Source organism: Vulpes lagopus, chromosome 12 (assembly GCF_018345385.1).
Source record: "Vulpes lagopus strain Blue_001 chromosome 12, ASM1834538v1, whole genome shotgun sequence".
Taxonomy (NCBI): Eukaryota; Metazoa; Chordata; class Mammalia; order Carnivora; family Canidae; genus Vulpes; species Vulpes lagopus.
Genome location: NC_054835.1, coordinates 71,647,579 through 71,662,305, shown reverse-complemented (window position 1 = coordinate 71,662,305; position 14,727 = coordinate 71,647,579). Strand labels below are relative to the sequence as shown.

General features: G+C 36.1%; 1 pseudogene; it reads right to left on the bottom strand.

The window, feature by feature from the left end:
• Window positions 1–6,401: 6,401 nt before the first annotated feature.
• Window positions 6,402–7,090, bottom strand: LOC121474056 (annotated as a pseudogene).
• Between the last annotated feature and the right edge of the window lie 7,637 nt (window positions 7,091–14,727).

Genomic DNA, 14,727 nt, shown 5'->3' with positions numbered 1-14,727 from the left:
ACAGAACTGCAAGCTTCAATCATTTAAAAATACTATTGTCTTAATAAAAGAGAACACAACATACTAAAATCTCCAATTCAACTGATGTTTATTTTGCTACTTGATGACCAGCCCAATCCAACCAACCATGATTTAAGCCCATTCACTCCTGGTCTGTTCAAAATAAATCTCCCTCATTTCATTTGGACTAATTATTTCATCAAAACATCTTGCTTTCAGATTCCACTCTGTGTTTTGCCAGTAGCTTATAAAGGATATCTGATGACCTGTTCTAATACTTTGTAGCTGTGCAAATTAAGCTGTATATTTTCTGGTACTTTTTTTCAAAGTCAACAAGTATTTATTGAGCATCAACTAGTAGTGGCAGGTGATGTTCTAGGCCTGCGATTGCAGCAATAACCAAGAAAGCCAACGTCCCCGCTCTCATAAAACATATAGTCAGGTGAGAGGAAACAAATAATAAACACATAAGCAGGAGAATGAGATGATTCCAGCCAGTCAAGAATAATGCTCTGAAAAAATAGAGTGGACAGTGATATAAATTGAATAGGAGATGGGGGAAGGCTGGGTTGGAGAAAACCTCTCTGAGAAGGGGGCACTGAACTGAAACAGAAATCCTAAGAAAGACACAGTCACACCAAGATGGGAACAAATAGCAATCCAGGCAGAGTAACAGCTAGGACAAAGGCCCTGTGCTGAGAATAATTTTTTCCTATTTAGATACAAGGTAAAAAGCCATTGTGGCTAGAATCTAGGAGATGAGGGGAAGGGACAGCAGAAAATGAAATCAGAGAGGAAATCTGGGACAAATCACTTAGAGCCTCGTGGGTCTTTGGAAAAAACTCTGGATTTCATTTTAATTGGATTGGAAAGCCACTGGAAAGTTTTAAGCAAGGAGTGAATTGTCCTTTGAACCCAGTGTTCTGGCTGCTGAATGAAGAATGGAGTAGAAGGGGGTGGGGTACAAATGTGGAAGCAGGGGAATATTTAGGGGGCTTCTGTGGTACTCCAGGTGAAAAATTACATTGTCTTCAGCTAAATTTTGCACTATGGGTTTGGTGAAGAGTGGGAAAATGTGAAATATATTTTGGACGCAGGGCTTAAAGTATTTGATGATTGATTAGATATAGGTTGCAAGGGAAATATCTTCGATTGAGATATTTATTTACTCCATAGTAGCATTTCCCTTCATCAACCATATCTGGTCCTTATAAATAAACCAGGTCAATATAAAACTACTTACTTAACGTAAGTTAGTGTTTTGATTAAAATTACATCAATCCATAAGATCAGTGGTGGGGAAACAATACATTCACTTTGGTAAGAAAAGTCTCTAAACTATATGATTTATAAGAGGGAGAGTCTTAATAAATATATTGACTTGGGGGATGCCCAGGTGGCTCAGCGGCTGAGCGACTGCCTTTGGCTCAGGGCGTGATTCCAGTCCCGGGATTGAGTCCCTTATCGGGCTCCTTGTGAGGAGCCTACTTCTCCCTCTGCCTATGTCTCCTCCTCTCTCTCTCTCTGTGTCTCTCATGGATAAATAAATAAAATCTTTTTTAAAAAAATATAGCTATTTGGGCCAAAGAATCTTAGAATCAGTGAGGAAATAGCTGCAAAAATTCCAAAGTTAGATATTCTCCACCTCCCTTGCTTTTAAGCCACCTACAAACACACCAGAAGGGGGGGGGGGGGGGCGCACAATTCACACCTTCTTAGAAATTTACCTTGGAGTTAGCAAGTTTATCAGATCTTTTTCTGTGGACATAGTTTTTCTGAAAAGAGATAGGGTGAGAAAGGATGAAGCCAGGGCTCCTAAGAGTAAGATAGGAAGTGCTTACCATTAAGGAAAGTCAAAATAGAGGGCAGAGCCTGGAATTACAAATATGAAACTTGTTTATAATATCGTCCCACTCGAGCCCTGGATAGAGCAAGGAGAAAGGGAAGCGAGCTCTATGTTAAGATCACTCGCTATTTTCTTTCTTTTACTCAACAAGGGGCCAGGCATAGGGTTTGGAAGAATAGTGCTGCCCAGGATTGAGTCTAGGTTTCAAGGATTGTTTCCAGAGGCTCCTGGTAATGCTGCGAATGTTCAGAGTTAGCAGCAGCGGCAGCCCAGGATCAGAACACAGGCTGGGTCTCTAGCACATAGGTTCCCAAAGTGAGCCATCCACTTCTACTGGAGGCAATGGTGGTAGTACAGAGAAATGGTCTCCAGTACTCTCATTGTGCCCAGACATTTTGGTGGTCTCCTGTGTACCTGAGCTTAAAAGAGATGTGGAGAGAAATAAGCCTCTGAAACATTCTGTTTTAATGTCTTGTTGGTAGCATCCTGTCTCTTACCCAAACTCTTGCGATTTTACACTTAAAAGCAATTGTCTCCATAATCCTCTTCAACAAGCACTCTAGTTTCCAATTTATATGACATTCCTATTTGTGTATCAGGTCATTATGCAGCTCTTTGTTCAGCTAATTTGGCTTCTTCTCACCCTTCCTATTTTTCTTATATAAAAAGGTTTTATTCTCCTTTCTCAGGCTAATTTTCAACTATAATATTATTCTTCCTTTATGTTGAATTATTAAAAGCCCTTGCTGGAATTTCCATGCAGTTTGAGAAATATTAACATAGAAAAACAAATGCAGCACACAAATCTAAAGGCAGTTTCTAAACACAAAACAGAGGCATGTGGGGAAAGGCTCTAGGGGTTGATTCAGTCTGCAACTATTATTTTTAAAGCAAACAACTGCTGATTGTTTCATTTCTGGATCTTTCTTTCTGAATTTTAAATATAAAAGGAATCTTGCCATTTTATAGTAGTTTGTGGGGAAAAAAGGCAGAGGAGAATCATCTTTAATCTTATAACCTAAAATAACCATTACTGTTTTTGAGTATTTTGCTTTTTTACTTCTTTATGTTTTCACTTTTGTTCTTGTTATCTTGAAAACAGTATGGTTAGGAGTGAATTCAACCATTTGGATTTTATTGAGGAGTGTTTTCAAGCCAGTTTATGTGTGAAGTCTCAGAAAATATTTCCTGTAGTGGTTGTAAATTATTTAGCCATTATTAGATACCAGAAAGTGGTGGAGACAAAAGAAAGAACATTAAGGTAGACGGAATCATCTTTATCCAGTCAGCATCCAGTTTAAATTAAACTAACAAATCAGGAAGCAAAAATTATGGGGCAAGGAGGCCCTATATACTGAATAGAAGATAAGTGTATGTCATAGTCAGCCATTTCCAGAGGGTCCAAAGCAATACACAGACTTTCCAGGGTAGAAATGGTTTGAAAATAAACACCAAAGCAGCCAGGAGAAAGAAATCTTGACAACTTCACCCAGGAGACGTGCACAAAGATAGATTATTCATGCATAATGCAAATACTTCATTTTTTCAATACTTGTACAGTTGTCTGCATGTCTTATATATATATATATATTTATATATATATAAATAACTGTCTCTGTCACATGTCATCTCTTTTAGATGGTTAGTTCTTAAAGCAGTGATCCCCAACCTATTGAGAATTGAAAATCTCTATTATTTGTTACATGACAACTGCCCTATCCCAACCTCTCCTCCTACTAATAAAAATAGGAAGGAGGATTGGGTAGCTTGAAATTATGCGAACTTTTATTTTACATAAATTCTGATTTAGAGGAATTTTACAACTCCAGATGGGACAACCATGGATTTCTCCCCATTTTCTTCCTACTACATGTTATAAAATCTTGGTGGCAAGCCATTGTCTCAAAGAAAAAGTTGTATCTAACAAATTCTTTCCTTCTGAATTGTAAATAGAAAAGGAGTCTAACTACATAGTAGCTGTAGGGAAAAAAGAAATAGCCCATCATCTCATGACCTAAAATAATGAGTATTGTTTTGAGTATATTGTTCTTTTACTTCTCTATGTTTTAGCTTTTGTTCTTACATTATTTTTAACATTATACAAGAGAAACGTTATATTAAGCATATTGTTTTTTTAAAAATAACAATACAGGGGGTGCCTGGATGGCTCAGTTAGTTAAGCATTTGACTCTTGATCTTAGCTGCGGTCTTAATCTCAGGGTCATGAGTTCAAGCCCGTGCTGGGCTCCAAAAGGACCTAGAGAGTAATAAACAAAAGTCCCCACCATTTCCCTCTCTCATTCCCGTAACCACCCCTCCCAGAGTTCGAACCTGTTAACCCCTTGGTATGTTATTCTATGGATTTATGCACACTCATGTGTTTGAAGCATACATATACAACTTGAGCTTTTTTATTAGTTCATACATATTATACATATAATTTAGCAACTAATTTTTTGCAACTGATTTTTTTAATTTAAAATATTTTTAAAATGTTCCCATGCCAGTAAATCATTCTTTTGATTGGCTACAAAATATTCCAGCACACTAAAATAAAAAACTAACCTAACCACACCCCTATGTTAGATATTTAGGTTGTTTCTAATTTTTGTTTTAAAATCTATACTCCTACATGCAGTGTATATACGGTACATACACGTTTGTACACATGACTATAGAATGTATATGTGGAAGTAAAAGTAGTAGACCAGGAGATATTTTAAATTATTATAAATATTGCCATATTACCATTCAAAGCTAATATTTTTCATACATACATATAATTGCCTTATGTATCCTGCCTTTTTCATACTTGTTAACAATGGGTGCATAGATTTAAAAAATATTCTATTTAGCCATTTCTCTGTTGTTAGATTTTTAGTGGCTTCTAGTTCTCTACCAAGATGAAAAAAATCGCTACTTAGGAATTCTCTTAGAATATGGATTTTCAATGTTTTAGATGATGCTTTCTTGACATGGTTTATCATTCATGCATACTTCTGGATTCCTTTCCAATTTTACTGCAGTATTATCAGTTACATTTAAATTGTCCTATTCATTAAACTTAATAGGCATATTCTAAGGGAGTTGAATATCTTTTCTACAGGTATGTTTTCTTAGAATTTCTACTTTTGTACATTATGTCTATAGGCTCTTTTGCCCACTTACCAAGAATTTGAACTCTTCAGTAAAACTACTGTTTCCTAGATGAACAAAAGCTAAAGGAGTTTGTGATCACTAAACCAGCCTTGCAAGAAATACTAAAGGGGACTCTGAGTGCAAAAGAGAGACCAAAAATGACAGACAAGAAAGGATCAGAGAAAATCCTCCAGAAACAATGATAAGACAAGTAATAAAATGAAAATAAATATATATCTATCAATAATTACTTTGAATGTAAATGACTAAGTGTTCCAATTGAAAGAGATCGGTATCAGAATGGATTAAAAAAATAAGACCATATGCTACCTACAAGAGACTAATTGTAGATCTAAGGACACTTGCAGATTGAAAGTGAAGGGGTGGGCAATGGGCAAATATTTATAATACAAACAAACATCAAAAGAAAACTAGAGTAGCAATACAATTTACATTGGACAAACTAGACTTTTTTGTTCTTGTACTGTTTTTATCCTGCTTTGATATCAGGGTAATGCTGAAATGATTTTGAATATATTCCCTGTATCTCATTATTTGTAAGATTTTGATAAGATTGTCATTAATTGTTTTAAAGATTTATTTATTTATTTTAGAGGGAGTGTGTGCACATGGGCAGGAAGGGCAGAGAGAAAGAATTCCAAGCAAATTCTCCACTGAGTGTAAAGCCAGACTGGGAGCTGGATCTCACAACCCTGAGATCACTACCTGAGCTGAAACCAAGAGTCAGACCCTCAGTCGACTGTGCCACCCAGGTACCCTTAATTGTTCTTAATGTTTGGTGGGGTTGGTCGATGAAACTTTGTGGTCTTGGGCTTTTCTGTGCCAGAAAATTTTTGATTCCTTTTTTTTTAAGATTTTTTATTTATTCACAAGAGACACAAGAGAAACAGACATAGGCAGAGGGAGAAGCAGGATTCCTGAAGGGAGCCCAATGTGGGACTCGAACCCAGAACCCTGGGACCACAGCCTGAGCCAAAGGCAGACACCCAACCACTGAGCTACCCAGGTACCCAATTTTTTTATTCCTAATTCAGCTTTCATGCTTGTTATTGGTCTAAGAAGATTTCCTATTTCTTGGATTCAAGATTCATGATTCAGTCTTGGTAACCTGTGCATTTCTAGGAACTATCTGGGATCTCTTCCTAAGCTTTCAGATTCGTTAGTATCTAATTGTTTATAGTAATCGGTTATAACACTATGCATTTCTGCGGCTGTTATATTATTTTCCCTTCCAATTCTCATTTTGGTTTTTGAACCTTCTCTTTCGTTTTTTCTTTCTTTCTTTTCTTTCTTTCTTTCTTTCTTTCTTTCTTTCTTCGTTTTCTTTTTCTTTCTTTTCTTTCTTTCTTTCTTTTTCTTTCTTCCTTTCTTTCTTTCCTGTTCAGGAAGCATTTTATTATTTGCTCCAAGTTTTAGGAAATTTCACTGAATTTTCAACCTCCCACATGGCCCTGCTCAGCTTCTGAATCTTGGTTTTTGTAGACATATCAGCATATTTCTCTCCAATACGGACAATCATTCCCCTCATCATTGACAGGTCAACCTTAACTTCCAATTTTAACACTTGGCCTTTGCTTAGGAAGCTCTTCAGGACCGTTTGTAGTTCAGTAAGAGTGGCTTCATCCAAAGGTGATGAAGTGGTCGCTGTGCATGGTGCTTCTCCATGGTGGGCTCATCATGGTGAAAAGGCAGAAATGGCTCCAGGGGTATTGGTCAACCAACCATTCTCGGCAAGCAAATTGATCAGGTTGGATGTGAGAGGAGAGAACATATCTTTTGCTGTCATGTCATTTAGGCTTTTCGCTTTCATGGAATTCTTCACGTAGGAATTCATAATGGAAGTAGCTATTTTGGATTCCTTCAAGATTTGTGCTACTCTCAACAATTCCTTTTCTACTTGTTCCAATTTCTTGTTCCAGTTACTTTGTTCCTGTTTAGATGCAGCAGAATAAAGAGCAGTGGCATATGACCTTCCATACCATATATCTATACAGGTGGCCTCACGAGCTTGGAAAACGGCCTGACCACAGATGTGCAAAAGGATTGCAGCAGCCAGGACAGCCCAGACACTGCTGGGGCAGGCATCCTCTACGGGTTGCTGTAGGTCCTCCCTTTTATTTTCTTAACGTAGTTAAAGTATTGCCAATTTTGCTTTTAAAAAAAAAAACTGGTCATTACTTTCAATGTTATGTTATCATTTATTCTGATTTATAATTTATTTTTTCTGATTTTTTATGTTATTTCCTTCCTTCACTAAATTTCAGCTAAGTTTTTTTCCAGTTCCTTATGGTGTTGTTTATCAGAATTTTTTTCTTAATTCAGGTATTTATGGCAAATTTCACTCTAACATTTGCTTTTGATGCATCCTATAGGTTTTGGAATAAAATTTGATTTGCCATTTGATTTATTTGGCCTGTTGCTTGTGTAGTACTGTGTTGTTTAACACTAACATACAAAATATTTAATGTTTATATTGTAGATTTCCCAGCTTTGTTTTATTGTTGATCTTTAGTGTAATACCAGTGTCATTGAGAATATACTTGGTATGTGTGATTTCGGTCTTAAATTTGTAATATTAGTTATATCTCTTTTTATGTGATTTAACCAGGGAATTCTACTGTATATATTTGAAGAAAATATTTATTCTATTTTTCTTGGATGGAATATTTTTTATATATCTTTTAGAACCATGTATTCTTAAGTATGTTTCAAGTAAAAAACGTTATTGTTGAAGAAAATAATTAAAAAGTACACTTTCCATCTTATCAAAAAACTTTTTAATTAAAAAATTAAACTATTCATGCTTTGTCATACTTTTTCACTGTTACAATGCAATAATGAAACAATAATAATTAACATTTCAGGATACTCTACACTGGCTATACTTAACATTTTTCTGATGAGATAACTAAGGATTTATCAAATAAAATCTATAAGTCTATTTCTTATCTTTTCTTCTCTCACTTCAAAACAGAGAAAATCAATGTCTTTTTCAGGGTTTTAATATCCAATTCCACTTCTCTCTACCTTTAAATATTTGCTTTATTTTTTTTTTTTTTTAAATATTTGCTTTAAACTCTCTGGATTTATCTTGGTCTATAACATTAAGTATCACATGGATATTTTTTCCCAAAATTGTTAGCTCTTTTTAAAATCACCTCTGACAACAGTGTATAGATAGGACTAGAATAAATGGAAGGATGTAAAGGTGATGAGAAAAGCAAGAAAGAGGGATCCCTGGGTGGCGCAGTGGTTTGGCGCCTGCCTTTGGCCCAGGGCGCGATCCTGGAGACCCGGGATCGAATCCCACGTCGGGCTCCCGGTGCATGGAGCCTGCTTCTCCCTCTGCCTATGTCTCTGCTTCTCTCTCTCTCACTGTGTGCCTATCATAAATAAATAAAATTAAAAAAAAAAATTTAAAAAAAAATTAAAAAAAAAAAAGCAAGAAAGAAATATCATGTAGTTATATTCATATTATGTCTAAAGAAGGGAACAGAACAAAATGAATGTAAAACTAGAAACTTGTAGGCTATAGAAATTTTACTTACATACCTGATATAAATGCTGCTCTTAATTATTGCACTTCCATTACTTAGCATTAATATTACTCTACTACTGCTTATGATTTTTGAAGCAGTATGATTAGAAAATTAGTGTACTTTAAAAATCACAAGATAGCTCTCCTGATGAACTAGTTTTCCCAAACCAATTGTAAGTTCTTTAGAAACATGATGTCCTTCTGTTTCTTTTAAATTCTCCGTATGGCCCAGAACTTAATACATGGATAGCTGTTAAGAATGCAGTGAATGTGGGTTAACAAATATAATGTAACATTTCTTTGACTCTTTCCATAAAAATTTCTGGAACCTACAATCTGGCAGACATTGTTTTAGATGTGAGGTTGTCAGTAGCCACAAAACAGGAGCAGTCTCTGCCCTCATAGAATCTATATTCTCAAAGGGAAACTGTATTTCTCTAGTAAACTGTAATTACTAAGTATAAGTACTCTGAAGGGAAAATACAAGATAGAGTGGAGGAGGTGTCAAAAGAGGCTTCCTTGAAGAAATGACATCTGAAATGAGATCCAAAGCACAGGTAAGACCTGACTAGGTGATGGGAGAGATGGGATGAGCAGATAAAGGCAACAAAAGCTTTGATGCACTCGACAAGCACATGTTTCAAATAATCATCAGAAGGCCTCCAAAAGAAAGTCAGGAAAAACAATAGAGAAAGTGTGATAGAGATGGGAAGTGGGAAAGAACAATGATAGAACTCCATTATAAAATCAAAGAAATTAATTGAAAAGGAAAAAGTTGAATTTATTACTTGTTGTTCCATCTAAAAGATACTAACTAACTGCCTTATCTGTGTAGTACCCTCTCAAGAGGCTGCCCAGCCTGTCTTTGGTGGCTTTAGCCTCTGGAATCATAGGCTACCTGTAATGCTGCCAATGATTAGCATATCTTACTTTTGCACAAGATGCCTGTTAGCAACATGGGTGAGATAATGTAATGTCTTAAACTCAGCAACAAAGAGTGTGTTCTGACAGAGGTGTAGAAACATTAAAAAAAAGAAAAAAAAAAGACCCTTTCCCATATTTTCTCAATCCTCTGCCATTCATTCAGTACTTCTACCTCTGTCACCATGATAATACATATCTAAAACAAATAAGGAAAGTAGTTTTGCTTCTTACACAGGAAATAGGGGACAATGAGAAAAAAAAATTACCTTCTCCCCACATGGAAGATTCTCACCTCCAGAGGTGATGCTCATATTCCTGTCACTGTCTTATAGGCTCTGGACATGGTATGACACATAACACATATTTGGGAGATCCCAAAAAGTCTCAGATGGATTCAGGAACTCCTGAGAAGTTGGTATCTTCAGATTCCAAGTGTTCTCCCCAATGTCCAACATCAATCAACAAAAGAATGTAAATTATCTAACTTTATATATTAAGTGGATTTCTTCATAGATGAGAAAATAGAGGATATTAGAGAGAACTTATAGCATTGACCAGGAAGAAAAATAGAGAATAAAAAACAGAGGCCGTGGATGGCTGAAGCCATATCCCTGGTCCATACAAATATTTTCAGACCTACCCTCAATAGTGCTTAGGGTAAGGGTCAGTTATTTTCATTGCATTTAAATACCAGTTCCTTTGGTTGTCAAAGTCCAAAATGAAATAATCCTTCAAAGTTTCTAATGTATGTAACACTCACGTTGCATCCCTTGTGGGCAACCTTCTCATGCCCTTCTCTCAGCTGTAATGAATGCTTTGTTTTCAATGGAAATATGGATGGAGATCCCTTCTTACACAGGCAGTGTACCATCAGGTAGATTCACTCTCATTGAAGTGGCATCTTTAGTCCCCAAAGGGGTGTTTAGTGTCAGAAGCTCCAGGCTTGATCAACATACTACACATTTTCTTGACAGATATCTTTGGCACCTCAGCTTTTAGTAAACAGCACCAATGCCCAAGATTACTTCCTCATCTCTCCTGCCATCCTATAAGAAAGAGGCTTCTTTGGCCTTAAAAATATGTAAACATTGTTTCCTACTTTTAATTTCTTATCGTTCTAAAATAAATCCTAAAGAAACACATTCAAGTTTCAATAAACATTTGTAGAAAACATCCATACTAAACTTGAAATCCATTACGAAAGAAATAGTGTTGTTTCAGATTTGCAAGTTGTTCTGATGATCACTGAATAGAATTGGTGCCTAACCCTCACTAGGCTGGGAAGCAGCATGAGCAGAATGTCACTGCCTGACCCCAAGAATCTAGGGTCAAGACTATCACCTGGAGAAGGGCCTATCAGAATTATTGGAAGAAATTTTTCAAACCACCCATATGCTCCCTCAGATGATCCAGATATATTCCTCTCCTCAATTAAAAACCACAGAGGTAGATAGTGTGATTTAGCAGTAATAGCCAATATGGTCTGAATAACAATTTGAGGCCACTCATTGCTTGTGTATATCAAACAAGTTAGCAGCCTTTCTCTAACTCACTTCCTCATCTAGGATATGGGATTATTTTATGGGAATATTATGAGATTGAATTAGACAGGCACTGTGCCTGGTACCTCAGAACATATTTGTGTCCACCTAATTGTTTACATTCCCATGAGAGAACAGCCTCATTATCCCTGGTTTAGAGATGAAAAAAATGAGACCCAGACAGGTTAGATGACTGACCCTGTTCACAGCTCATCAGAACTCATCCTCTTCTGTCTGTGTTTTTCCAGTACCTTCTACACCACAGAACACTGCTTCATCCCTCTTCCTCATTTTACTCTTCCCTCTTCTGTTGGTGGCTATTGTTTGCTTGTTTCCTACCTGCATTCAACTGGTACCAATAATCTATTTCCTAAAATAACCCAAGAAACATTTGCATTACTTGAAGGAAAAATCCACATAAAGCCAAAAGCTAGGCTTCACTAGTGCCTGATAATGAATATTATAATTCTGTTATTACTAATATTGTCATTAAGGACTCAGGGGACTGAGGGTGCAGAGAGTTAAAGGAAATAAATCAGCAATGAATGTAACAAGTGTTGTTTTGCCTGTCAACTATTAATAAGGTATATGGAAATCCATCCTAATAAAGTTGTTTCCCTTGAGCGGATTATTGATGCGATCCAAATATTGAAAATCAATGTTACACATGTCCATACTTTCAAAATATTTGATTCGCTAGCTTATTAGCACATTTAGTACAAGATGTTTGGCAGAATGATTGATCACTTGCAATTCACATGAATATATAAAATTATAGTAAAAAAATAAGCCTTTCAACTGACTGATAAATTTACTTTTGGAGGAGTTTTTAGAATACTCTTGTTATAGGGGCATCTGGGGGGGGGGGGTCAGTCAGTAAGTTAAGCATCTCATGATCTCAAGGTTCTGCTCAGTGGGGAGTCTGCTTCTCCCTCTCCTTCTGCCCTTCACCGCCCCCACCCCTGCTTATGCACTCTCCCTTTCTCTCTCTCTCTCTCTCTCTCTCTCAAATAAATAAATAAAACCTTTAAGAAATTAAAGAATATTCTTATAATAATCTCTAAGAAAGGCCTAGAGCAAAAAAAAAAATATATATATATATAGTTTTGACACGTAAGTATCTTTTTGTTCTACTCGAAACTTCAGAAAGCTTCTAGAATAAGGCTGTGGTATCAGAGAAAGGAAGGACAGAAAAAAATTTCAGGGACAGGGGATTTCATGGACAAGATCCACATGTCACTAAGGCACCCAGAAAATACCTGGAAGCTTAGTCATTGGCTCTCTCAATTCAATTCCTTGCTGGACATATTATATAGAAGAGGCACCATCCCCAGGGAAGAATTCTCCCTGAGGTCTCTTGAAGATGTCCAATTAACCAGAGTACAGAGAAAATGCAGAAACACTTAAAAGAATAAAACCCAATCCCCAAAAGCTATTGATTTTCCACATTAAACAGCTCTAAGAATTATTCCCTATAAACATCATAGCAAGTGATATAAGTAATTCTTAAGTGTTCCCCTTGCTCATTATTCATCTCCTAATCAAACTACTGGATGAAAGAAAGACATTATTACAATGGGGGCATGACACAGCTCTTCAGCGTCATCTCCTTGGAGGATTACAGGCTTATACCTAAATGTGCTAAGTATTGGGATGGAAACTACTTAAACAGTATGGACACAGAACATTAAGATCCAATATTTGAACCACATAAAAACCATATTCAAATAAAATTATGGCATAAAAATGGAATTCCATAGTCCAAATCAGTCTAATTAGTTTTATCATAAGCTCAAGCTGTTTTCCACCTAAATACCCTCCATAGGGCTCTCCATGTATAGAAATCCTATTCACTCAAATCGAAGTCCAACTAAAAATGTCATTTTCTCCACAAAGTCTTTCTTTTACCATCTGGCTTCATTTCTTTTCCATTTAATGAATGCATTCATTTACTAAACCAGTAAGTATTGAGTTTCTACTGTGTTTTGGAATGATCAATTACTCCTGTAGGCTCTAATTTATTATCGATTCATTCAACAAACATTTAATTCACAACTATCATGTATAGTCACTGCAGCAAATGTAGGAGGAACAAATATAAACTGTATGTCATGACTTCAAGGTTTTAAATTTTAAGAGAATCAAGTAGATTCTTAATTTTTAACTATATTGTAATGAGCTGAATTAATTTTCAGAAAGATATGTGGTTTCCAGAGCATACTACGTAATTCATAGGTAAGGCATTAATTTGGCCCCAAGAGTTTGGGTCTAGGGACTCTTGTTAATTTATAGACTGCCTCAGTTTGTGTTTACACAGAAACTTAAGCTACTAGTAATTATTTCATATGTGGTTTCATATTTTCCAACTAGCCTAAAAATTTATTGTGGACCAAAACATGCCATTAATTTCTATATGTTCCATTAAAGTATCTAGAACATATTTCACACAGAGAGACACCCTCAAAGTACCCTAAAATTATGCTTGTAGATTGGCTAGTTTGTTTATCTAGTAACCAGAAAAAAGTTTCTAGAATTTTTGAAGCCAGAGTTACAAACTAGCATGACTCCAGGCCAGTCTACAAGAATTTTTGCTTATTTTCATATTTGCTGCATAAAGTTTTAAATTTTTAAAGCCATGCCCATTAGTTCTGATTTTATATATTTCATCTAAAAAATCCAGATTTCTGCACTGCCTTAGAAAATCAGACAGCCTGGTAGAATTCATACAAATTCTCTCATGGCAGCAAATCTTCTTCATTTATTGTCTAAGTCACCAGTCTCTACCCAGCCAATTTTACTCACTTGCATTACCTCTGTGGCCTCTGTATATATAGGAGCTTACAACCTGCTTTGAGCATTAAGGTCTAAGTTAAAGATTTGTCATCCCCAGATTCCCATGTCCCCCTGGTTGGAGATATAATTTGCATTCTGCAGAGCTTCTACCCATTACCCTGAATTTGAAGGCAACAGGATGGGATTTACCATTATTTATGGGAGAATAGAAAGAGGAAGGATAGGCTCTAAAGACAGTTGGTGTATACTGAGGGCACTCATGACCCGAGAAGAAGAAATTGTCTCTTATTTTACTCTCCAACTGAGAACTAGTCAACCTATGCTATGTTCTCAGAGAGAGAGAGAGAGAGAGAGAGAGAGAGAGAAAGATATCCTAATCTAGTAAGTAGCTGCTATTACATTAGATGCATGACCTTACCTTGGGGCTCAAGTATTTAACAGTATTTGCTGAGTTTTCATATGGGGGAATAAAACAAAGTACATTAGCCTGGCCTTTTGTTATTAATGAAAAAGGGTATTAATAAATTTACCATCCTTTAATCCTCAAAGAATAATGTCATCCATTAAACTATAACAAGAGGATGTTTCTCTAATAAAGTCATGAATATCTAATTCATCATCATCAACCACAAAAATACTCATCTTGTTGGATAACTGAAAGTTTAATAAACTGGCAGCCAAGAGATCTAAGAAGGCACTTATTTCTCTGGACCTCAAGTTCTTAGATGCTACAGATTATAAAGATATATTTTCCTATCCTTTAAGAGTTTTGTAGGGAAAAAGAGATTCATAGAACAAAAGAGTAAGTAGCATTAAAAGCTGGATGTAGTCTATGCCCCCATGAGAGAAGAGGCAAGAAGTACAGAATTTCAAAGAAAATGGCAATTTCTAGGAATCATAAAGAGGGGCTCCACAAAGGAAGTGGG